A 27,071-nucleotide genomic window follows, 5' to 3' on the forward strand; every position below is an offset into this window, starting at 1 on the left:
AAAGGAAATTAGATCATAAACGTGATTATGGTAATATATTGTTTTGAATGGTGCTCATTAATGCGCACTAAGCCTCTTTAGGGGAGTTGCCAGGGACTTAAAAATGTAACCCAAACGCAGCCCCCTCCAGACCCGAGATGTTACTGCGGGCGAGGCAGGATCCTTGGTAAAAAAAACAAAACAAACAGTCTCCTTTTGCAACGGGCGAAGCGCCATCTAGTACTCAGTCCCTCCCGAGCCTCAAGATCCGCTGCGAAGCTGCAAACTCCGAGACAGCGCACTCTCTCTCCGTCGCTCCCGCACTCCCTCTCTCCCTTTCGCACTCCGCTGCAGCACCCTCAGCACCTCAGTTGAGCAGGAGCACCGCACTGAGTCACATCTATACACACACGCTCTCTACACGCACACACTCACACATATACACGCACACACACGCACACAAGCACAGCCTCCTGCGGTATCCCGTACGGCGCAGCGGCTTTTCCAACGGCATACAAAGTGCGTCCTCGCCGGGGAATGGGAGGTGCAGCTCCCGGGTCTCAGAGCGCTCAGAGCGGCGTCAGGTCCTGCTGATCGGGGATGCTGCTGGAAGTCTGCTGCTATTTCTTTTTCCTGTGCAGGAATCGCCTTCTAACTACACCTCCACCGGGGATTTAAAGTGGACAAGCCGTGTGATCAGGATATAACATTATTCTAAGCGTTTCTCATTTTTTGGGGGGAGTAAAAGGAGTTGGGGATTGCTCTGGACGTGCCTCTTATCCGCAGTGTCGATGCGGCTGCGGCTGTGAAGTGATATCTGCATAGATTACAGGTAAGGAACGAAGCTTGTCACGGCGTTAGTCCCCACAGCCAGGACTGTTTTTAGGGTGCTTTGGTGCTATTATAGCCAGGTTTTGGGCGTGAGGTTGCCACTGCACCAGCCAGGTGACGAGAGGCGTGTTGCACCTGTTCTAGCTGCGCCATGCCCGCTCTGCGCACTCCGGCGGTCGGGCGGGTTTCATACCAAACCTGCACATTTGGATCGTACAACCAGCCCCGGGGAGAATTGCAAAACATTTTAACGACCTGCTATTTCTCTCAACTTGGGACCCCATACTGACTGGATTCCCTCCGTTTGGCGCCTCAGATCATTCATGCCCTTCATCCACTGTAAGCCAGAGAAAGAGCTGCATGCCCAAATTGTGCTTGTTCCTCTTGCAGCGTTAAACTCTGAAGGTTAATAACTGAAATATTTGTAGGGGATTCCGCGTCGGATTTACGCAGTGCCTTCGGGGATAAACCCAGTGACTAGCATTTAGCGGCGTGTAGACTCATGGACTGCAATTGGGATTTTAGTGGTGTCTCGGCTGTGAGTCGTGGAAATGGACAAAATGATCTGATACTCTGCCACACATGGTTTTGTCAGGAGGATGCTTAGCAACTATAATTTCCTGACAGGGTTGATGGGAACATGAGTTAGAATTGTGCACAGTGTGGTTGCTTTATAAAAGTTATTTAATCCATACCGTTTTGGAGCATGTCCTGCATCTTTAGGGATCCACATGGGAAAATTTTCACAGCCTGTAACTATTCAAGCATGGTACCTTTCCAAACGGGTTCTTTACAGTATCAGAATTTTTACAATCCCTGTGAATTATTATGTCGTATTTCTGCCTTTTAAACATCTCTGCACGACTATATTTTTGTAGAGCTCACATTGTAGCCGCAGATTTATTTATTTATAGAGTGGCTGTGTCGACTGCGCTTTGTAAATCGTGGAAATCACACGCTGCGTGATGCAAAATTAAACTTAACAGGCGCATTTCTCCCCGTGTGGCTTCCAGGATCGCTGATACGCGAGTCTCCTCTCGGAGCTTTTGAACTTGACCGATGTGGCTCAGACTGAGCACTTCGGGAAGGGCTTGACTTTAGAGACGCTCAAGTTAACAGAAAACACTGTACTGTAATATCTCTACAGGGATTTGCTCTCTGTGGTACGAGTCTAATGTGACTTTATCTTAAGTCATGGGATTTTATTATTGCTATGGTATCCCTCAGGGTCACATGCTGTGTGTAATTTAAGGTTAAACTTGTTATTTCCAGATTTTTGAGAAACATTTTAAAAGGATTTTGCTTTGATGCAGTAGTAAAGAGGACATAAGAGCCACATGAGTGTGATATTTTATGTTTGTGTCTGTATAGTCCAAATCAAGTCTCTCTTCTTGAGTAGATTATGAACCCTGGTGTGGTGGTCTTTAAATGTTGTGACAATCTGAGAGCATATTTAAATGATTCATTCACTAGATTTATTACAGCACTGCCAAATTACTATTAAACAAACTTGATGAGTTTGATTTTTTTTAGATGCTTTTGAGGTATTTGGATAGACAACTCCTTCCTCTTGATTGCTCCACATATTTCCCTGTGTTGGAGTCATACCACATAAACGAAGCCAAGAGACGTGGTGATGAGCAATGATGAGTAATTTTTCCTCAATGCTGAATGATTATGTTACAGTCAGGGCTGTCTTTAAACGATGCATTTGTTCTGTAAACAGTATCTTACTTTGTTGTCAACACTTTGGTTTTGCGTAGTTGTACACAAGGTTGATCATCCCTCTTGGCACAGCGTGTATGTGTGTCATTTCCTGGAATCAGTGTCATTTATCCTTGAATGGGAACGTTTGTTGGAGCTTGAGCTGATTTCTAGACATTCAAGCAGGGGAAGTACCAGTGTGGGCTCTTCAGCACACGCTGGAGTCTATGGTGTGATGTGGATTCCTTAGTGCAGTTGCGACTTTTGGAGTCAGGGACCTACTTTGTCTCACTCGTGCTCCATTGCTCCCCCGTCTCTTGCACCTCATGCACAGAAAACAGCTGCTCCAGCCTATATGCAAAATGCAGAGCCCTAGTACAGCAGTCACACTGAGTACTCTGAGCCCCTCTGCCGGGTTCTCCCTCCCTCCATCCACCTGCACTCCACACTCAATGCATCAATTCAGTGTCGCCCCTCCAAACGCTCTTTGACTTAACTCTAGATGCGCACCATTGTGTTACTGCTGTTGCACAGATATCTCTTAAGCACTGTGATGATACACATTGAGTTGCGTGGGTTATTTTTGCATTCTAACGATTCAAACGAAAGGATTACATACTTGTGTTTAGTGCTCAATCACTCAACAGAGCATGGCTGAAGGGACGAGGCTGTATCCTGGAAAAACCATGAGGGGCAGTGTGGCTGCACAGGCTGGTAGAGTGGGTAGATTGATCCCATGCTTTGTGTTAGTTGACATCAATTTAGATGTTGTTTAACTGCACGGTAACAGTGTGTGTGGTGTGTTTATTGGATAATTAATGAGGAGATACACATGTTTAGTAACGTGCAACAAATTTTACTTGGGAAATTATAAAACCATTCTTCCATGCAAGATGATTTGTAGCATTTATGCATGTTTGGATGTGCTTCGGGTATTATTGGATTTCATTTTTTTTCTGCGTTGGCTCCCACGTTACTGATGGTTCTCTGATGGACAGCTGAAAACAAATTTCTCAAACAAACATTAGATTCTGCTGGCTGATATGTGTTTTTTTTAGTTGTTGTTCAACTGTGTGCAGCTTGCAATTGTGAACAAAAGGAGAGGAGGTCACTCACAGGGCAAAGTGTTTCTACTGCAGATTGAAGTCCCCCTGCTTGTCTGTGTCAGCGTGACTGTGGCTGGCATGCTAGCAACATAGAGTGTGTCTGTCTGTGTATCTGAACTCAGTTCTGAATGTTCCAATTTGTGTGTTTGTCCTCTTGGAGGATGCGTATGCGAGCGCATGTGTTCTGCTGCTGTCAAGGTCTCAAGGGAAAGACATTTAGTCCCTTAGCAGTTTGATAATCCTATCTCATCTGTGTCTTGCCCCATTGTCCTTTCACCAAATTCTAGCTTAGTTTTAAACTCTTAAAGGCTGCAAGAGCACTTGGCACTATTCAGTCTCTCTCCCTCCCTCTCTCCCCGTGTGCTGTCCATCAACGCCTGCCTATAGGAATTGGAACAGCAGCCTTTATCGGCCTGTAAGCACCTCACATTGACATACTACCCCCTGTCTGTCGGCCAGTGTTACGGCTACAAGGCCAGAGTTTGGACCTGGAGAGCACGGCCCTGTCAATATTATGGCTTGCTAATGGATAAACTCTCACTCCAACCTTGGCAGTAAAGACATTCATTACATTTTGGGGGCGGTGCGCTTACAAGAATAAGCTCCATAGAAAATCTTTGCAATGTGTTCATGTCAAGGGGGAAGCTGTGAATGAATATGAATGGGGAATCTTAGAGAGATTCTCCATAGTGATATAAATGCCTGGTAGCAGTGTAGGCAAGACTCAGCAGAAGTGGGTTTGTGTGTGGGTGTGAATGATGCATCTGTGACTGGCCTGGTGAGGCCCTATATGAATACTCTGGTCACAGAGATGTATCATCATGTCAGACTGAATGATGCGTCTGTGGATTGGACCTGAATGGAGCTCTCTGTTTGTTCTCATTCTCTTTCTGTTGCTCGCTTTCTCACTTGATGTCTCCCTCTTTTCCTCTCTCACTCACTCTTTCGCATGCACACACACACAGACACGCTTAAACCCCTCCGGGCTGTGACAGGACTACCAGACGCAGGCCAGTGTCCAATTAGACTCCCCCCCCTCCCCTCCCCCCTCCTATGCCACCAAACACCACAGAGAAGATTGCAAATTGTATTTCCATGTCACCAACTGTTCTTCACACACCATAATCTGTCTCCCATATTTCAGGACAGTTAGACACATAATTCTTTAACAATGGCTGCATTGAACATATAGTATTTCATTGGTGCTACTTCTCTTTGGATTTTACAATTTAATGTTAAGTGTGTTGATTTGTTTAGCTTGAGAACGTCAACACTTGATTGCATAACTGGAGTTAAATTTTAAATTGAATTCTTAGACCTTTACTTGCCACATAAAACCTGTCTTTGTTATCTTGTCTGTGTGGACTTGACCTTGTAGATTTCAAACTTGGCGTGCAATGCAAAATTCAAAGTCTATTATGTTTCAGTTGGCATTTCATTAGAAAGATGGTATCACTTGATGGTTCTGATGTAAATTCCAATTTGGGGGGATGATTCAATGCTACATTAAAAAAGTAATTGCTTACAAGTATGTAATTAACCCTTTGGTAATGCACTGCAGAGCTGCATATTGATGTTTGCTACCGCAATGACAGCAGAGATTTGAAGTGAGGATCTCCAAACAATAGGCGTTGTGAGTTCTATGGGCAGAAATCAATATGCGTCACAGCATCCAATTTAATGAGCACCTTTGTTCTCCTCTGAATAGTTTACTCAGCATATGTGTGACGCCTACAGAGATGTATAAATGCATTTGTGTGCATGCGTGTGTGTGCGCACATCCTGCTGTTCAGAACCTCTTACTTCTTTTTTCATCTTGGCAGCCAGAGTCCTATTAAGCTGTCACGTGCCTTTATAATGGGGCCCAATACATGTACATGCTACTATATCACAGTCTCCCCACTTTTATTTTCTCCCTCCAGCCTTCTCTCATGCTTCCTTTCATCTTTTTTCTCAATCCTTCTCTCTCGCTGACTGTTTCTGCCTCCAGCTCTCTCGTCCCATATCTTTCTGCCTCACTCTAAGCTGCCAAGCACATAACTTTATCTGCGCGTGTTTGCGTGTGGGGCTGGGTGAAAAAATCCCGACTGTTGTGACATTGGAATGACCTACGAGGCGGGATATAAAGTGAGGAGGAGACATGGGATGTTGCTGTTATAGATGGGAATCAGGGAGACGTGGAAAGGCACCAACGTATCAGTGGTTTTGCCAGACTGCACCTTTTGATAAGACCATATTAAGCGTTTCTCCCAGGTCTCTATGATTCATATGGAGCCGTGAGTCTGATATATAAACAGCTCTCTTTGATGCAGCGGCAGGTGACACGCTGTGGCATATTGGCTCTTATGTTTGTGTGTGCCAAGCCGAGCATGACGAGCAGTAAATTAGTTTTGTTTCAGATGCATGAAATGATGAGAAAATTGCAGACGGTCTTGGGGCATTTTTTCCCCCTCTCTCTCTGATTTGCTCCCGCGCCGACGCCTTAAGTCCACCAAGGATTAGGTCCCTAATTCCGTTTTCATCCTGTCTATCGCAAAGAAGCATGGGCACGCATGCTTAAGTATGCATGCATGCGTGCACACACGTTTCATCTGTATCAGACAATACCTCAGAGCTTTCACTATGTACCACGTAACCTACAACCAACATGTGAACTCTTTTTTTTTTCACGGCTTGTAATCCATCCTACAGGGACTCTGTTCAGGCAGACACTTCCTCTAACCTTTTGGGAATTTTCTCCACCACTCCATTCTTTCAATAGCAAAGACTGCAGACACAAACCATGTTTTGACAGTTTGTTGCTTAAGAATGCAATTGTAATGTGTTGTATTACAGTATTATCATGACTGTGGGTCCACATGTCAGCGTCTTGAGCATGAGGGCTTGCATTGCTGTCGACATATAGTAGTAGAGGTTAATATCAGTTTGTTGAAGGTAGTATATGAACACTGTTGACTCTCCACCCTGGTCCCGGCTCTGCTTTAACCTTAATGGCTGTAGGAACTTTGGAGTGACATTCACAAGCACTGTATTCCAGAAAAGTTGAACTTGTTTCAACTTGAAAGGAGGATAAGTGCTTATGGCACTATGTGCTAAAAGAGGTCAGCGACTTCTTATGGGTTGTGGACACTCAAAGCACCACCTCCCCTTAGAAATAATAAGAAAACGACACCAGCGTTTAGAGTTTTCATGCCCCTGTTGGGATGACCCTATTGAGTAGTGTTGCGTAAAACATGCTGAGAATGCGATTACTATGTTTGATTACTATATTTTTACACTATAATATTGCTTCCTAGCAGGAGGGACCGTCTGTTGGGATGTCCAGATGATTTAAAGTTAATGATATGTCTCACCACCGTTGTCACCGCTACACACTCATTTCCACTCTTTCTGGTCCCCCTCTCTCTCTCTCACTTCCTGTCTGCTCCGAGTGTCAGTGGTGTCAGGGGGCATCAGTATTCAGTGTTACCACAGTAATTGTGAAACAGCGGGCTCAGGGAGGACCCCTGCCGCGCTATAGCCAGAAGGCAGTGGGGTTGGGGGAGGATCTGCTTTACTGTAATACCCTCCCCGCATCACCCCACCTTCTCCTGCCCCCCCCCCCCCACCCCCGGATATATCATAGTCTAGCAGCGTAATGTTGGGGATGTTAAGAGAGATTTAACAAGGCTTACACTGGGTTTTCGTGTTATTCTTCTCTCAGTGTGCTACTCCCTTTGAGTTTGGGATTTTGCCTTTCTTGAGTATTTTTTTTTTCTTCTGTTGATGGGATTTGGAATGGCTTGTGTCTGTGCGAATGCAGTGATTGACTCTTAGCCAGGGCCCAACTCTCGCCAAGTGCTGGGGAGAAGTTTGTTGCTCTCCTGGAATGAAAACGTGTTTCATTTGTTATTCTGGTTAAGCCTCGGACTTTCATCACTGATGGGTATTGATTTTTGATTGCTGTGATTAAACTTGCCAGGAAAAGGGGTGACTGCGCTGGCTTGTGAAAGTTTTGCCTTGTACCCCAATAAACCTCTCTGTCTCACCCCAAACGGATGAATCATCAACCTGAATAATGTGTTTGCTCACACATGATATCACCCATCAACTCATATGTTTGACTTATGTCATCAGTTCTCACTCCCACCCCTGTTGTCAGGACTGAGAGTCATATGAGCTAAACTCTGAAAGCTCACTGCCATCTCACGCTTGCATTCCTGCTCAGCGTAAGGAGGACCTATTAAATCTTTCCACTATAGCGACACACAGCATCCTTACCTGCCACCCACGCAACTAACAGTGTTCCTATGGCAACATGATTTGTCAACTGAGAGCCCCTCCACAGAAATCGTCCTCACTGCTGTGCTTGCCTTGAAAAATAGCAGGAGGCACTAAAGAGACATGATAGGTTGATACTGTGATGGACATTTGACCTCTGCATCATCTGCAGTGAGAGAAAGGTGGCAATACTTGTTGACTTAGTTGTTGACTGTTAGATTGCCTGTATTTTGAGGTGCTTTACCACCATTCAAGTGTATTTGAAAACAGTGATTGATGGAGTGTTTGGTGCTCATACTAGCCTGAGCAACAGCAACAATATTTTTCCATCTAGTTTCAGATTTGTGAGCAGGATAGAGCTGCAACTAACATTTTTTTTTGTTATCGATTAATCTGTCAGTTATTTTTCTGAATATTTACTGAACCCTCATTCTACCAAAATATTTAAGGACCACCGATTGGGGTCCCTGGGGACCCAAAGAATAAACTGCTGTGAGAAACAACCAACATAGCAAATGTTAACTTGATTCTCCTCAGAACATAATTGCTTATGTAGTAGTGTCATCTTGGAAAAAAACACAGATTATTATTATTCTAGGATTACAGTTAAATTATAGGAAGTTGAATTTAGAAAATTATGTACCCGAGAAAGGGCAGTATATAGCATTGTCGACAGAGCACCTGAGAATATCTGTCTGCCTATAAATACTGTATAGGTGGAAGGTTCAGTGTGCAGCATTTAGGGGATATATTGGCAGAAATTGAATCTAATAAGTAGGGCTGCAACGATTTGTCGACTAATTGATGACTTATTGACTATTAAAATTATCGGTGACTATTTTAGTAGTCAACTAATCGGTTTGAGTAATTTTTCATAGAAAAGTACTATAAAAGTACCCCAAAATACTCTTACTGCAGCTTCTTACGTTCAAATATTGGCAGCTTTACACACTCTCCCATGACGGTGAACTAAAACCCTTTGGCGTGAGTACAAAACAAGATATTAGATGACATAATTTTGGGGTTTGGGAGAGACAGACCGCCATTTTTCAACATTTTAACACATTTTTTTTGATGAAATGATTAGTCGACTAATCGAAGAAATAATCAACAGATTAGTCGACAATGAAAATAATCGTTAGTTGCAGCCCTAATAATAAGTATATTTTCTAGTGTAAGCACCTGAAAATAAGAATCAATGTGTTTTTGTTACTTTAGAATGAGATGTTTATATCTACAAAGGGAGTGGGTCTTCGTCTATGGAGATTGTCATGTGGTACCACCATGTTTCTACAGTAACAGGCAACCCAAACCCTGGCTCTAGAAAAAGGGCCATTGGTGTTTTCGCGTCTGCCACTGTAGTCCACAGCCCCTCCGTGACAAGAGCGTCAAAATATCACTGATTTTTTTAAAAGGTTAAACTGCCTTATTCAGTGTTTTACTGGTTTAAAACACTGGGTCCATTTGTTTTGACGAGGAAGAAACCTCTGCGGATAATTTGGCTCCCGGTAAAAACCTCCCGAACCTCGGGATCATTTGTTCTAAGAGAAAAGGTGAGCACACATGAGCAGGTTCTAGGCTAGCGGCACATCTCCAACATGCCAAAAGTGTTGGAGAAACACTGATTTGTAGGGCGAAACAGCTGTATTCTGTTTTTCAGTTTCAATCACCTGGTCCGGGAGGAAGAGACCTTTGCGGATAATTCTTACACACTGTTCCTTTAATTCACCACGTACAGTGAAAAGATAGCCGAGAGTGCAGGTAACTTTGCAGCAACAATATATCCATTAGTATCTGTGGACAAAGTCCTGGCTTTCATAACCAAGCCTTTCTGTACACAAGTTTCCTCCTGCCACCTCCCACACAGAGCGCTGGGAGTTTCTGTAGACATCAGCACTACTCCAGTCCTCGCATGACAGACTAGAAGAGGAAAGGTGAGCCACTTTGTTGTGTTGCATCAAGCATCCTCCCTCTGACTTTTTTTTCCCTCTGTTGGCTCACAAAAAGGCCATCTTCTCTCTCTCTGAGTCTTCAAATGTAACTGTGGAGAAACCACAAGTTCTGAGAGAGAGGTTTTCATCCCTCCCTGCATCCTCCCCTTCCTTTGTGTCCATCCGTTCTGCATTGTCATGGCAGTCCTTCCAGCTGAGCTTTGATTGGGTTGTTGTGGGCCCACCGGCAAATCTGGCAACCAGAAAGTTATGTGGTGTGTGTGTGTTTGTCCATGTGTAAGTCGGTGTGTGTAAAAGGTTTTTCTCCATGTCTCTGGGAAAAGCGATGCGATGAGGTAAAGCTTGCAGAAAATCAAAGTATAAAAAAACGTCCGTGACCAACTGTGGAGAGACGTAAGCAGAGGAGGAGGAGGGGGAGGAAGGGAGAGGAGGGGTAAAACGCTGGATAACAATTTGCATCCTCTCTTTTGCCACTGTGAACGACTGCTGGGTAGAAAGCTTGTCTGATGTGTTTATGCCATAGGCTTAGAAGGATGGAGTTAAGGGGAGAGGGAAAGTTTGAGGGGAGACAAACAGTGGGGAGGGAGGGAGGGGCCGTGGAAAGGCATGTAATGGAGTGTAAACCTGCCTGAACTCAGTTTACCCACCTCTCAGTCTGTGAAGTGGCTCATGCATTTTTCCAGCTAATGTTCAAAGATGTCTTTCTCGTGAATTCAGAGTGCGCATTATAGTATTGATGTCAAACTGTCAGTTCATGAATTTCTTTTAGCAAATTAAATCTCCTATTAATTATAGTCTTTTTAAATTTTAATGATAACATTCAATAACAAGCTATTCTGAGACACACCTAGAATATGCATGCACCCTCATTAAGTGCCTGAAACATTATGAAATGATGCCATCTTTAATTGCTGCGGTTTTCTGCTTGTATGATTGAAAGGCTTTTGCTGAAATATTTATATTTTGTCCGCATTTCTTTAAAGTCGGCATGTATTTTCAATAGTCTCAACGACTGTCATGAAAACATTGCCTCCTATGTGATGGTTACGTAAATTGTCTTATAATGGGCCCAGGGGAATTTATGGATCTGTGGCCATGTCAACATAACCTAATTTACATTGGCTGTTAGATATATAAAAAAACAGGGTTGGCAGCCTGCTCTGTAGCAAAACTCTTCTCACAGGCAAAACAACTCCCACACCTGTTGACAGCGCTTGCTCTCTCTTAAACCTGCGTTAGCCCACCCACCATATCCAACAGCCAATGGCAGCAGCCATAGACCCAGGCTGCTTTTGAGCAACACTGCTCAAATTTCTAATGCCAAGTCTGTGCATTTCCTTCTTTTGCAGCAATAGTCTAGAACAAGTCAAGCCGTGTTTCTACTGGTCCAAAGAGCTCTTGTAGCAGTGGGAAATCTTTTCCCCTGCGATTTGGTACACAGCCTGTGGTTTGTAATCTGTGCGTGCATGTGTGTAAGTGATAAAAAAGTGTGAATGAGTCTGTAGCTTCCTCCAGAATGATGACAGAGTGGATTTATGAGTCTGTGAATCATTTAATCATGGCCCTTGTCCCACTAGACCTCTCTTCCCTCCTCCTCTCAGATGCCTCTTTGTGCCCCGGGACATCGCAGACCAAGTATGACGCTGACATTAGGCTTGCGGTGCAGATTTATGACTGAATAGATTATCATTCTCTTTTTACACACTCACACTTATACCCACACATTTAATCATTTTTAGATGTAATTAATTAAGAAAGAAAAACAAGAAAAAAATATGACTCCAACAGCACGTATTGTTAAAATGCTTGTTTTGTGTTAAGTACACTTGCATATACAACACGAACATCACTTTGATCTCCAATGTGTTGGCTGCAGAATGTCTATGAACTTATTTGTGTATTTAGCTAAGTTCACCATAACGGACACGAGTTTGCCATGCACCTGCTGCATGCATGTTGCCCATGGTGCATCACTCGGCTCAGTCAAATAAATATTAACATTGTCAACATTTTCACAGCAAGCCCAGAGGAGACTCTTTGCTGTAATTATTGACAATTACTGGCAATTACCAACTATTATGGCATCATGCCAGCATTAGTTTTAGTAGTTTAGCTAGACACATACTTTCCTCATTAGACCGCAGAAGAATGACATAAAAAGGGGAAATGTTTTTGTGCATATATGCACATTACAGTAGTTAAGTGTTTAGAGATAATTGGAATGGAGTGTAAAGATGTTTAGTTTGGGAAGAAGACTAAACCATCACTTCTAATGCTAATGACACAAGTGTTAGTTCACTTTCTCTGTGCTATGTGAAAGCATTGACACTTGACTTTGTTTCTTACTTTGACCTTTCAGGGAGGTGACACATCCACTTCTCCTCTTCTGCTCAGTTGCGCCAGCTGTTTCTTCTTCTGTCTCTCTGTCTTTGCTCGGCTGACACGTCCTGTCAAACTGCTAATTTTTCAGCTTTCTGAGACCATTAATGCAGGGCTGCAAGTCTCTGCAGGTGTCGACATTCTGTCTTCACTAGCACGTCCCACATTCTCCATCTGTCCCACATGGCCTATACCTAGGTAATTTACACTGGAAGGACATGTGAACAGGATGAAAAAGTGTGACACATACTTTTTCTAAAGGGAGAGTTGGAAATAAGGTCATACTTTTCTTTCTGACTGAGGCTGCCACAAAGCTGGGGGTCCGTGATGTTGAGCGTGAGTCATGCTAGTGTTGTATAGCAGTGCATTGATGTCCCATGTAGTGTTTAGTTTGCTATTGATGTTGTGTCAGTGGTAATTTGTGAGAGTTTAGTTTGTATTGTTGTTGAATGGGATGACACTGAATTTTAAGGGGACAGTTCACCCTGAAATCTCATATTCATATTTTGTCCTCCTATCTGTAGTGCTTTTTATCAGCGTAGATTGTTTGTGTGTGAGTTATAGAGTGACAGAGATGTCTGCCTTCTTTCCAATATAATGGAACTAGATGGCACTCAGCATGCGGTGCACAAAGAAATACATCTGAAAACTTCTTGAGTAATGCCTCTTTTCAGAAGTCATGACCCAGTTACTCGAGATAATCCACAGACCTTGTTGTGAGCAGTTTTTCTTTCTACCAAACTACAACCACCAATTGTATCACTGTGCAGACGGAAGCATGCCTCTACTCATGGACGAGAGGCTCATGCTGTGACAGCAGCATGATGTAAACATTAATGGCTTCCTCCTTGGCTGAGCTATAACATTAGCTAGCGCAGTGGTGCAAGGTGAACCAGCAGTAGATGCTAGATGAAAGAAAATAGTTCCTACATGAGACTGCTCACAGGATGTTTCTTGCTGAATTTAATGCACTTTTGTAATTGTTTTATTATTATAGTAGTGATTAAATCTTGGTTCAGAAAACAAATTACAGAAATGAAGGAAATAACAACTTAAAAGGGCACTACAGGCCAGGCGACTGACCTTATTCAAGCTGTCCGTCGTAAACTAGGAGCAGAGATCTTTAAGACTCTTCTTCATCACCAGTACGGATTATAAGGGAAAGCTGTAATCCATGCGCTTCAAGCAAACCAATTCAACCGCTGCACTGATGAGCTCACAGATGTGGATGGTGCTCCTCCCGTGTATGTATGTGTGTGTGTAGCTGTGTGTGTGTGATAGAATGGGATAAGACGGATTAATATAACTGTTTTTGTCCAATAGTTTATTCCTTGTCCTTTGTACTGAGCTCACAGCACACATTCACACACAGTAACACACACATTTGCTTCCACGCTTGCACATCTGTGCACTTCTTCACAGGCCTACGCATACTGGAAAGACACGTGAAAAAAAAATAAAGTGTTGAAGCAGAGTGAGGGATCAGAGAAAAATTAAAGCAGTCGTTTAACATGTTATTATAATCACCACAAAGCCTTCTAAATTATCAAGCTTTCATGTCTAAGAAGTTAATCTCAGAGGTCAAGTCTGCTCTAGCTGTCTTAGGCAACAGTAAGAGAAGAAGACAGGGAAAGCGGCGGATACAGACAGGTCGCTGAAAAAAGGATTTAGAGGGAGAAACAGACTAGATTTAAAGATAAATAAAAAAGAGAGTGTAAAACTGCCTGTGTGGTTGGTGATCAATAGCTTCATTTGTCATGACGAAGGATCTGTACTGGGGCAGGTCTGATCCTGTTCACAGCTGTTCAGCCAGAAAGCCAATGAGTGCGTTTAGAAACAGTTATTGTGACATGTAGAGATAACTTCTTTTTTCTGGCACCACACAAGCTGTTACCAGTTGGAAGTAAACACCATTCAGATAGTTTTATCAGTGTCTCTATGTAGAAAAAATAATAAAGTATAACTGGATGTTAATGGTTAATGGTTACTTAGAAAAACAAAGTGTGACTCATATAAGTTAATATAATGATTGATTCACATATTGCAAATCAAAAGGATAGAAACAGATACATCTTAAAAGGGGACTACTTGACTAAAGCTGTCCTGGATTATTGTGAAAGTCAGTTTTCAGCGGTTAGTTAAACAACAGAAATGTGTGTTGTGCAAAACTGTGACACTGATGGTGTTGTGGTGCATTTGACAGTTCAGTGGGTTCCTTTGTTCTTTCTGTGTGGCCACATTCAGATACAAGCCATACACATTTGTTTTTCATATTCTTTTTCCATGACTTCAGAGGTTTAGATCTGAGGGTATTTAAATGTTATGGTGACAATTTACACGCGCTTCCCCTCAAGGTACCGGTCGTCTTTGGGCTTGTCTCAACCTGGACCACAGCTATCCAACTCTTCTGCAGCCTTCCCTTAGGCTCTGAGCTTCTGTGTGTTTGTGTGTGGGAGGGTTTCCTGTCTGCCAGTGTGTCTGTGTGTCCACAGGGCTTTTTCACAGCAGACATTCTGGCATGTCATAGCAGGAAAAGCACTGTGATTAATAGCATTAATAATTGCTACCTCTTGAAGCTCTGTGTTTGAGGGGCCACCCCAAATAAGGTAGACTCTTAACCAAAGGAAGATCTATCATAGAACTTGAGGTTCTACGTTGATCATACAGTCTTCCTCCTCCACTTCATGCTGGTTTCCTCCATGCTTACTCGGGGGCTTCACCAGCTCACTCCCCCCATTCACATAACCTCCATTCCACAGTCTTACATAAGCTATGTATTATTATGGTTGGAGGCCTAAAGTGTGCTGTGTGCAAAATGAAGTGTTATAATTCCTGATTTATTACCTGCTTCAGTGGCACTGACATGCTTGGATATTGCTGAGCGAGAGAGGGACAGGGAAGGGAGAGGAAGAGTGAAGAGCTAATGTGAAAGCGGAGCTTTAAGGATGTCACCTTTGCTGGAAATCAAGTCTTAACCACAACTCGCCAAGCCTGACTGCATGAAGGTTAAAACCTCAGAGGTCACACCATGCTTGTGTGTGGATGCCTGCTTAGAAGGGGTTGTTGGTTGTATTGGCGGTTGTGTGTGCCTTAGAGGTTGGGTTAAGCAAATACTTTACATTATTGAGTGATTTTTTTTTTAATAACAAGGACAAAAAAATCTGGGGGCTGTCCATCACTTTGACAGCTAAGAGCACTGAGGGCAATCTGCTGTAACTTTAAGTAATTCTCACCCCTGCCCAGTTGACATGTGTATATTTATTAGCTATTGTCTAGTCTTGTCTTTGATTTAGCATGCATGACGTTGTTGCCTAGCTAGCTTTAGCCATTGCATTGGTTGGCTTTATGGCTTCGTACCATTGTAAAATGTCTCGGCAAGTGTCTTTGCAAGGTCGGTATCTCTGTTTATCTTTTCACTTCATGCCCAAATGCATAATCTATATGCTTGTTTTATGTTAATTATAAAAAATTTACCATTAAATATGTCTTATTATTATTACAAATGACGGGTAAGGCCCTGATCAGACAGAGTACATTTTGCAAACTGCACAATGCAAGGTGCACCACACTGCCACACTGGTGGAGGGCACCTGTTTTGGCTCCAATTGAGGGTGAGAGTCTGTTTTCAAATAGTATGTTGGACACAGGGAAACAGAGATCCATGTGAGTATAAGGGAGCTTTAGAAAGATGAGAAATTGAGACTTATTTTAAGATGAGTTGGGTACAGTTTGACAATATGCCATCAATGACTGGGCCTAATGACATTTGGTAAAATGTAAGAAAGAAGTTGAAACCACAGTTCGTGCAGATACGTGTTGTCGCTCGCTAAGGACAATGCTAAAAGTTAGGTAGCACAAACCATGCATGGCGCTCTGCAAACATGCCACCACAGAAGGACGACCTCTCCATTAATCTGATAATACAATGGGAAAAAATGCAGATGACGTTGGGCACTTTTTCTGCTCTCAGTTGAGGTTTTCTCAACTAAAGGCGTTCAGGGGAGTCCTGCAAAAATGTGAGCTGTATATAGTGAAAAATTGTGAGGTGTGCAGCAACGCAAAAGTGGCAAGCGAAATGCTTCACTCTCACTGAAAACAGTTGGCCCACAAAAAGCATCTCCATTCTGCTAAAACGTGCTGTATCTGATTTGGGCCTAATAATAGATTATGACGGGATTTTTATGACCCTGTCTATCAAAGTGACAGACAACGAGAAAGTCTAACACAACCTTGGTGTGTCTGGTTGGACTGTTGCCAGTGTTGAGAAAAAGTGTGTTATCCCATTGATGATACTTGACATTGAATTTTCAAGGCAATGAACAGTGATATTAGTTTTTGAGAGTTTGAAAAGTGTGTAAAAGCTACTTGCTAGGGTTTTGTTAAATTTGGATAAGGACTGTGACCAAGATATGTTCTGGGCAGAACATTTGAGAGTTTAATAAGAACTTCCTCTGTGCTCTCTGATGGGCAAAAGCAACAATATTTCTTACATACTTTACTTTATCTATAGTGTTTCTGTGCTGCCAAATTGTAGTCCTTATCAGCCAAAATACTGTGTACGTTGATACTGATATGCCTGTGATGTGCTGAAATTGGCCAGTAATATTGGCCATGTGCATGCAGCAGTAAGGCTCTGATTCAGAGAGACACAAGCACTTCCATGATTGTTGAGCAGGAGCACAGCCTGCCTTGAAGGTAACAGACAGTAAAGCCATTTCTGTCTCTTTGACCAAAACACACAGGCATACACACAAACACACAAGAGTGCACCACCCTGACGTGTCTCGTTTCAGTGTTTCTCATACTGCAGCAAAACATCCAGTCATTCTACCTTCAAGCAAACTACGACTCATAATTAATTACTGTGTCGAGAGGAAAAAGGGATACTGGAAACCAGAGATGAGACAGAAAACAAGGGGAATGAAGGCAAAGAGGGATAAAGAGAGAGAGAGGAGGGGCAGAAATTTCACTCTCATGAAATAACAGAAGAGCTAGGGGAAAGCTGGAAGGAGAAGAGGTACGGGGAAGTAAGAATGGATGGATGGAGAAAGAGAGGGAAGACGTGTTGGGAGTTAAGATGGTGCCAGTGGGCAGCCAATGGAAGCGAGAGCTGATTTGTCTACACGGCCCTGCATTCCTGTCTGCCCGTTAGCGTGGGGAATAAGGGAATTGGGAGAGAGAAAGAGAGAGAAATGAAAAACGAGAGAGAGCTAGAGGCTTTGAATTTGTTCTGTGAAAGCAGCTGTCAGACAGTGCCTAGCAACACCATTTAAGAGGGATTCTTGGCTGCATTTATAGTAATTACAGCAAAATATCTCTGCCTTTTGATTCCGAGCGAGCTTTTATGGCACAACACGGCTATAACTAGGGGGCAATTCAGAATGATGATGGAGAGGATATCCTCTTTGTTAACATAAAATATGTCATGTGTGCTTCTTCTTAAATATAGATTAAAGGGAAATATTTAAAGCTCTGCTTCACCCTTCTCATCCTCACATTTCAATTTCTCAAGCATTTTGAGAACACTCCATCTTAGAGAGTGACTGTTAAAAGCATTGCTTGTCAAAATGGTCAAAGTCAGGTGTGCAGCAGTGGCCATCAGCTTAACCTGTGTTGATGTGGTCTTTTGTTTTACTTAGAGCTTCTTTGCATGCGACATCACACATCGGTGTGGTGTCCAGATGGAGGGCAGGCAGATGGAGGCAAAGACTACTAACACTGCACAGATGTCTTTGATTTGTGTTGTTTATGTCTGCTCTCAATTGATGACATTGGGAAAAAACAATGGCTGCTTTAAGTCCCAAAAACAACAAAACTGACAAAAGTGCAGCATATGTGGATCAAAAACCTCTGTCTTAAGTCTTGGGCTGGATGCAATAACAAAGTCCTGTGCTAACCTCTCTGTGTTCTTAGCCACGTCCCAGATTTTGAAGGGTGTTTCACCAAACCTCTGGGAACAGTTGAACTAGTAGGTAGAAAGTAGAAGCTACAATTAGTTACCATTACCTAGTAACATTTATCTGTTATTGGTGCACAGTTATACACATTTACTCACCCAGCCAGAGACAAGACCGCACAACCGTATGCAAAATAGTTATAGGTCCAACAGACTCTTACCGCGTAGTGTTAGTAATGTTAGAAGGTCTGGAGGATGAGGTACTTTGTAATGATGATCGTGTTCACGCCGGGCAAATGGGTAAAGTTGTGGGAAAAATCATTTTTCTTGATTTTGTATGGATCACGTCCAATATGAGTTTCCATTTTCTGATGATACCAACCCTTATATGTAGTCACTTTCCTCTATATCTAATTCACACAGCAATGGATTTATCACTTCCTTCCCTTGATCTGAATTTTGCATGTCATATCAGTCATGTGATTGCAGGCAACCTATTAGTTTGTTATTCTGCATTCTCTGCAGCCAATAAGTGCAAATGAAGCTCTTTCAATCCTAATAATTTGTGTGATTACAGTCCCTAATGCTCACTGATGAGTTTCCCGTGTGTCAGGACTCAGTCATCCTAATTGAATTCAGAGCTTCATTAAGTTCACCCTGTAAATGGCCCTCTCTGGTCACATGTGCTCTGTGTCAGACCCAGAGGCCACTCCTTTTCAGGAAGTCTGCCGCAGCCTAACCCAATCAGAGCGAGGCGCTGACAGCCGGCCGGTGGGCTCTTCAACAGTCCTCCTAATGACATTAGAGCCTCTTGATCTGCACTGATGATAACACACTCCACCAATCTCAGCCTGCATCAGCACCCACTGCACAAAGGCCCAGCCCGAGCCAAGTGTGTGTGTGTGTGTGTGTGTGTGTGTGGAGTTTTTCAGTGTGTGTGTGTTTGAGTGACCTTACTTTGGAACCAAGGACTGTTTGAGTGCTGTACTCCCTCAAGGACTGTGTCAGTCCCCGCTCTCTTTGCAGTGTAGTAACAACACTAGTGATATTGTTACAAAAGACGCAATGCAGAGATTATTATTTCTGCACGGAAAACATTCTGGAGGGGCCTGACTCTTGAAAAACGAGTGTGTTTGAAAGGAGGATTAGCAAGTCTCAGACGTGAAAAGGGGAAAGAGAAGGAGTGGCAAAAAATGAAAGAGATTGAGCGAAGAAAGGGGATGGGCAGATGTCAGCTATTTCTCTAAAATCCAGAGGGGTTGTCCAGTTGGATCTTTGCCTAGACCCCTTCTTTGAAATGCTCTGATTCACTCTAGGAGAGCGAATCAGAGAGACAGAAAGATAGACAGCAAGCTAGCAAGAAAATATGTGTGGCACCAAAAATGTGTTTGTACTTGACACACTTTTTGCATGTAATTTAGTAGTGTAAGTCGATATGAACTAAACTCTGGTTTGACCCAAGAAAATACTTAAAAATATGCAGCCAGTCATATAAGCTCATATTAAGTATTGCTCCTCGATGTAATCCATTTTTTTTGCAGCTGTCATGAACTGCAAATCAGTCTGGTATAAACTCTGAACAGGGAGAGGTATTCTTGTATACTGTAGGTGCAGATCTAAAGACTCAATACTCGCTTTAATAATTAAACATAATGTATTATTTGCAGCGTGTTGTTGCTTGTAAACACTAGGATGATTGCTACATCTGTAGTACATAATGTCAGAGTCTCTCAGTCAGTTTTCTGTCATTCATATGATATGTACCCTGTTGACAGTACAATCCAAAGGCTTTCTTTGTAATATCAACAGCTCTGTGGTGGATTAGACCTCCTAACCCCGATCTAGACAGGGGTATCTGGTGACAGTAATCCATGCTGCTAATCCACGTCTTGATGTAACCAAGGACACCCCGCCTTCTCTCTCCATCCTCTCTGTCCTCCTTTTTCTCTCTTTTGCTGCTGCCTTCCTGAGAGAGATGAGTGCGCCATCTGTTTTGTGTATCAGCGGGGGTTATCTTAGCCTGATAGGCATGTTAGACCTGATCACTCCATCATCACTTAAGTTTGTCTGTTCACGGGCTCGAGTGTGAATGATATGGCTGCAAAGTGATGATTTATTACAGTACGCATCTTAATTTTCTCTTGCTGCGCTTGATAATAATGGAATTCAGCCACATTGATGGGTTTGTTAAGGCCTGTCATTGACCTGAAAAGGGTTGTAGCTCCCCCCTCAAAAGTTAGTTTTAATTATTGTGTGAGAATGAACACAATTGTTAGTAGGCCTGTCACGATAATTGTGTTGTTGACTTATTGAGGTCAGCAAAAATAGAAAGATAGAAAAATATAAAAGACTCTAGCATTTATTCATGGTTATCCATGGTGCCAGGTAAACAACGTAAAAACTATGCTGAGAAACATTTTGGTGTCGTTTTTGGTCAAATTAAAAGTTCATTGCTCTTTGAAAGGGTCTCCTTACATTATATTGCTGTCATATTATCGTTATATCAGTGGCATAAAATGGTCTTAAAATGACAAATCAGTTAGCCACATATTGTCCAACAAAAGTAGGGCTGCCACGATTACTCGACTAATTGACGACTAATCGACTTTTGAAATAATCGGTGACTATTTTAGTAGTCGACTAATCGGTTTGAGTCATTCATAGTAAAGTACTATAAAAGTACCCCAAAATACTCTTACTGCAGTTTCTTAAGTTCAGATATTGGCAGCTTTACACACTCTCCCGTGACAGTCAACTAAAACCCTTCGGCATGAGTATGAAACAAGACATTAGATGACGTAATTTTGGGGTTTGGGAGAGACAGACCGACATTTTTCAACATTTTAACACATTTTTCGATAAAATGATTAGTCGACCAATCGAAGAAATAATCGACAGATTAGTCGACAATGAAAATAATCGTTAGTGGCAGCCCTAAACAAAAGTTATTGTGAAAGAGTTCCTGCAGATCCTTAAAAAGTCTTAAGAAGTATTACATTTGATTATGAAAATTTAAGGCCATAAAATGTCTTAAAAAGTCTTAAATTTTGAGATGAAAAACTTAGACTAACGGAGACATGTCTGAATACCTAATCAAATCTACCTATTACTGTATCTAGTTACATGATTAGTTAAATGATTTTATTACTTTATTACTCGTAACACAGTCACAATTAACGACATCGATGTGACTTAGAAGATGTACTGAAAAACTTGGGACGATGGGCGTTAAAGCATCAGGCACTGGAGCACCGATGAGATGTGAATGTGATGGTTACTGCCGTCTATTAATGCTGTTTGTTGGTGTCAAATGGTATTAATTTTTCTTTGTTGAGGTCTTAAAAAGGTCTTAAAACGTCTGAAATTTGACATTAAAAAGTCTGCAGGAACTCTGTGTGACAGGCCTAATTGTTAGCAGCTTCTACTTTTACAAATACCCACCAGAAAAAGATAAGGAACAAAAGTGCAATTGTGTAATTTGTTTCTATAAACTGAGACAAATAATCATGATTGCAAGATTAAGTGAAAATGTGTGTATGCATGTTTGTGTGTGAGCTTTTCTTGAGTCCTGTGAGAGCAATGAAATGGTGCTTTTATGTGTCTGCATTCATATGGAGACTTATGCATATTTGTGCAAACATTCAAGTCTATACTCTCAAGTAATATATAATTGGATTTCTGTGAAAGAGAAAGTGTGTATGTTCAAGTTGTCAGAATGGTAATAATGAGTCACGAATCCTCCTGTCCCTTGTCCCTTGCTGATTCTCTTATTCCTGCAGGCAGGCAGGCTGTGCTGTATGTGTTGTTGTTGTTGTTTGGGTCCTCTCTTAGCTACAGCTTCTCCTGAGCTGCATGCTTGGATAGCAGAGGCCTGTGCTTTTTTCCCGCAGCCATCAGCAAGTTGAAAAAGCTTCAGTTTACTTTGCTCTAGTTTAATTTGTTTTTGCCATAATGTACTGTTGTTGGTGCCAAGGTATAATGCCAGTTTCCCCGTGTTGGGGGGCATTCCTGCTCTGTATGCTCACTGTGTTTGTGTGTGTATATTATACAGAAGTGTCAAGTTGGAGTGTGTGTCTTGCTGCGTTGTGGTCTGGATATTTGTGTGTAGGTTGGCGAGCCTGTGTGTGCGAGTGTGTGCATTTGTGATTGTGATTATGCTCTGTGAGTGCAGGGACACTGTGTTTCCCTCCAGTCCCAGTGTGTGGCTGCGATGCAGAGTGACACTTATTCCTCTGATCAGTGCCAGAGCTCAGCGGGGAAGGAGGGTGGTTGGAGGTTTTGGGGGTAGGTGGGGGGGGACTTCACCACTCCAGTCAGTATATCTCCTGATCTGGGACACACATCTCTGTCTGCTTGTTTTCTTTTTCTTCATGTGCCACTGTGTCACTATCTTTCTTTCTGTCTTTCCTGTCTTACTCTTGATCCCTCAATCATTTGTTTCTGCTCTCATTTCTGACTTTTCTTCTCCCATGCTGAGTGTCATGCCAACGCTGATACTTGCTGATCTCATACTACTACCACCACCAAAACTACTACTACTACTTGCAACCCAAAATCCTTCCAACCAGGACTCATCATATCCCAGACCAATAGCCACCACAAACATGTCAGAAAGAGTCTCAATAAATGCACCTCAAAAATCCCTTACAACCCCATGCTGCCAAGCAGACCTCATGGTAGCAGTTTAGCAGTCTCAAAAGAGCAGGTGCATAGCCTGAAGCAGTGTTCATGAGAGCCGTAAAAATACTACAGCAGCAATCCACCACCCCTGACCCTTGCCAGCTGATATCATGTCAACCAGAAAGATGCATGTCTGTAATACACAGCCGTGGCTGACAAAACCATCCACAGTGTGCAAAAGCCTCGAAAGGCCCTTTCGTCCCATGAAAACAGTAAAAACGAATAAACAAATAAGCATAAAAATACATTTACAGCAAAAACAGACAAAATTGTTCATTGTATTAAGTAGCTTCTCTAATTACTCCTAAAACAATGCATTCACAAACCAGATAAAACCAGACTAGACTACTATAACCTACCAACTGCAGTATTTAGGTACTCCAGGTGCCTGGCGATGGACTTATTTCAACGCAATCAACAAAATCTTGCTGGGTGCAAGCATGACTTCTCCCAGTGAAGGTGATGGTCTGATCCAGTGGAAATGCCAGCTACAACATTTTGTACAAGCATGAGAGGTGTCACGAGTATCTTAAGTCCATCTATGCATCCAGTTATATCTCCCTCTATCTCCCTAAGCAAATTGACACAGCACTGACTGACCTTCTTGTAGCTGGAGTAAGACACGCTCTCCAATACTTTTTATTTTAAATCTCACTGACCTCCTTTTTCACTTTGCATGATGTCTGGGTCCTGCTAAACTGTGCTTTTCTCCACATTCTTTTCGGTCTCTTTTAAATTTGTGTCTACATTGTGCTTCTATACTGCATTTATGTCTATTTGTTATGTCTTTAATAAGTATTTTACTGCCGGCAAAATGGTCTTTTCATAAAACTGCATTTGCTCAAGAGTTACAAAACCTACAACCAACAGAATGCACTGTGCCGCACTGGATGAATAAACGTACCTGCTGGTGGGTGACATAATGCAAGCTTGGCCTTTTTGCCACAGGAAACAATACGGCTGTCTTCTGGTAACAAATGATCTTGAATTACAGTTAAACAGTAAACGAAAATATGTTTCTGAAAGCATTTCAGGTGAGAATTAGGCAACGCAGTAACAGAATCTTGGTTCATATTTGACCAGTACTGCTTAGATTAACTGTTTGATCTCAGTTTCTTCAGCCTCTGTTTTTATAGTACAGGAAATAGTATGGTGCCCACTTCCTGTTCACAAATTCTCACATTACAGCCAAACGGTACACTAAAATATGTTTCTGAAGTAATGCTGGGAGAAAAGAAACCAATATAGTAAGGTTGGTAATCACCAGAGGATCCACAATATATTATCACAAAACTTAAGTCTTGATAGAATATTATTGCGATTTTAAATATGTTCCGATATGCTGAGTATTACGATAAAATACATTTCCTTATTTCAACTGTAAATTATGTCCCCCCAAAAAACTTTGTCAACATCTGTTTTATCTAATTAGATAAAGTTTTCATCTCACTCCATACATTTTTCGCAGCATTTACTGGACTTAAAAAAGCAACTGATTACATTATTATAGTAGGGTACCTAAAGTTTAATTTGTATTTTTAATATTAATAATTTATACAATTTAAAAAATCGATACTTGGCACTCTTTGACAATACGATCACACAAAAATATTGTGATACTATGCTGTATCAATCCCCCCCACCTTTACAATGCAGTAACAGAATCTTGATTTATATTGGATCAGCATTGCCTAGTTTTACTGAGTTTAGTCCGAGTTTGAGCAAGAGACAGAGAGAAAAGGGTCTTTCTCTAAATCCGCTTCTATACTCTTTGTGTCTGTGGTGGCGGTACAATCTGTAGCTCAAGCAACAGACCTAGAGTCAACAAAAATCTGAGCTGAGAGATGAGCAGGGAGATGTGGTCGCTGGTGAGATGAGGGAAGTTTACCACAGTTCATTTACACATACTACCCATATTGTTTTGACACAAAGCTGGTTGAAAATCAAAATCGTCTGTGCGAGCTAGCAACTGTCATTCATTCACCTCTTTTCACCCCGTGACAGATTACCTTAGATAAGTGTGCAAAAATCTGTTTTTTCTTTATGAATATAAAGGATTATGTGTAATTACCCTACTACTTACTCACTCATAATCTCCTAATCCCATTTGACTCATAGTGTTTTTATGAATGTGATAGTTATTTTTAAACATTTCTACACACTGTGAGATGTTAAGCTGTTTACCAAAGACTTTGACAGTTTCTTCAATTCCAAGTCATTTCTTCAACATAAATGCCTCCCCTCCGTCAGACTATAAATAGCAGGGGATTATTTTGTTGAGGCTTGCTTTTTTCGTTGTGTCTCCTCCAATTGTCATGTCTGGCCTCGGCTCTCTGTTACACAGTCGTTGCCAAAGCAGAATGTCTCATGACATATCCATAATAGCTTTGCCTAATACTGTTGTCCCTGAAATTAGCTTTGCAGCATCAAAATACTTTGTCTAAAACAGAACAATCTGTAGCAGTTGATCTTTGAACCCAACTTGTGTGTTTGCATCTTGTGTGAAGTTTTAAGCAATATTTCTGACAGCCAGACTAAATGTATGTGTGAGAGATGGTGCAGAAAAACTGTCATCTGCTTTAGGGTGGGTAAAACACATTTTATCCATCTGCCAACACATTTCTGGTGTGTAGCCATGGCAATGCCACTTCACCTGATGGAGCTCAGACACATCCAGAGAAACTAATAAATCTCTTCTCCTCTCTCATCTTCTCTTCTACTCTCCCCTCTTTTTCCATTTCCTCTCCTTTCCTCTCTCCTCTCCTCACCCTTTCTCCCTTCTTCTCTTCTCTCCTCTTCTCCCCTCCCATCTTTTTCCATTTCCTCTCCTCAGGCTTCCTCCCCTCTTTTCTCTTGTCTCTCCCCTCTCTTCTCCTTTCCCCTTCTGTCTGCACTCCTTTCCTCCCGTTTCCTTTCCTCCTCTCCTCCCCTTTTCTCCCCTCTTCTCCTCTCTCCTCCTCTCTTCTACCCTCCCCTCTTTTTCCATTTCCTCTCCTTCAGCCTCCTCCCCTCTTCTCCTTTCCCTCCACTCTCTTCTCTCTTCTCTCCTTCCCTTTCCTCCTCTCATCTCCCTCCTCTTGTCCTCTCCTTTCCTCTCATCTCCTCCCTTTCCCTCTTCTCTCATTTCCTTCCCTCTTCATCGTTCTTCTCTCCTCTCCTTGTCACCTTTCCTCCCCTTTACTTCCTCTCTTCTCTCTCCTTTACCATCCTCTCCTTGAATCCCTTTTTCCTCTCCTCCTCTCTCATCTCTTCTTTCTTCTTCCTCCTCATCTCCTCTCTTCTCCTTCCTCTTCTCCTCCCCATTCCTTTCATCTCCTCCCTTCCCCTCTTATCTCCTCTCCTCACCTTTCCTTGCCTGTCTTCTCTCTCCTCTCTTCCCCTTTCCTCCTCCTCTTCTCTTCTTTCCTAAAAGTAAAAAAAAGTCTCCTCTCCTCTTTTCTGTGTCCTCTCCTCTCCTCGAATTGAACCACATTTCACCGTCTCCCCTGAAAACAAGATAATACCCTAATTGGTGAAGTCACACATTTATGAATGTAAATGCGTTTTATGTCTCCCTTTTAGGCAGCAGTTTTACAGTTATCATGTGATTCCTCCTGGCTGGCTGCTGACAGCATTTAAAAACACAGAAAACGAAATGGGAACACAGAAACATCCCAATTATTTTCCAAAGACCGAGCTCGTGCTCAGTCTTGAGTCTCACAGATGGAGATAATGCACACAAACACACAGTGTTGTTTTTGCCCACAGTTCCAGCGATACTGGAAGTGTACGTCGGGGAAAGAGTGTGGTGCTTATCATAAATTCATTAGCGCTCTTTGATGTCTATGATGCTGTTAATGTGTGATTGTGTGTGCTCATGGATTTGATGTTTAGTAAAACTTTCAGCGAGCCCACAACAGTTAGGTCACAGTACTCGAAGCCACGCTGCCTTTTACATTGGCCACATTCTCAGGCTGGCAATTTTTAACAACTTGCCCCCTTGAATTTGAAGCGTTTTGTCTAAACACAGTCAAAACAAGCATAAATGATTATTTTTTATTAAGTGGATAAACTATTCTGACAATGTAATTACAAGTTATTTTACTGCCATGCTGTAATTAACACTTCATCTTAAACATCATCACCCCTAGCGTCACACCTTATTGTAATGTGCATTTACATTTACACTTAATTTCAGAGCAGGCGAGGGAAAAAGTGTGTACTAATGGCACGCAACTGGATAAAGATAAACTGTGTTAGAATAATCAGTCCCCGTGTGTGTGTGTGTGTGTGCGCGCGTGCGTG

The 27,071-nt window shown here is 42.3% G+C and overlaps 1 protein-coding gene across 1 annotated transcript in view; it reads left to right on the forward strand.

Moving 5' to 3' along the window:
* The first annotated feature begins 228 nt into the window (after positions 1-228).
* The window catches only part of plxna4 (plexin A4), a 322,421-nt gene continuing 295,578 nt past the window's right edge, over positions 229-27,071 (forward strand). Inside the window, exon 1 of the mRNA XM_078165425.1 lies at positions 229-811. The gene's annotated coding sequence lies outside the window, so the exon portion shown is untranslated. The remainder of the gene's footprint in view (positions 812-27,071) is intronic.

Source organism: Epinephelus lanceolatus, chromosome 23, assembly GCF_041903045.1.
Source record: "Epinephelus lanceolatus isolate andai-2023 chromosome 23, ASM4190304v1, whole genome shotgun sequence".
NCBI classification, from domain to species: domain Eukaryota; kingdom Metazoa; phylum Chordata; class Actinopteri; order Perciformes; family Serranidae; genus Epinephelus; species Epinephelus lanceolatus.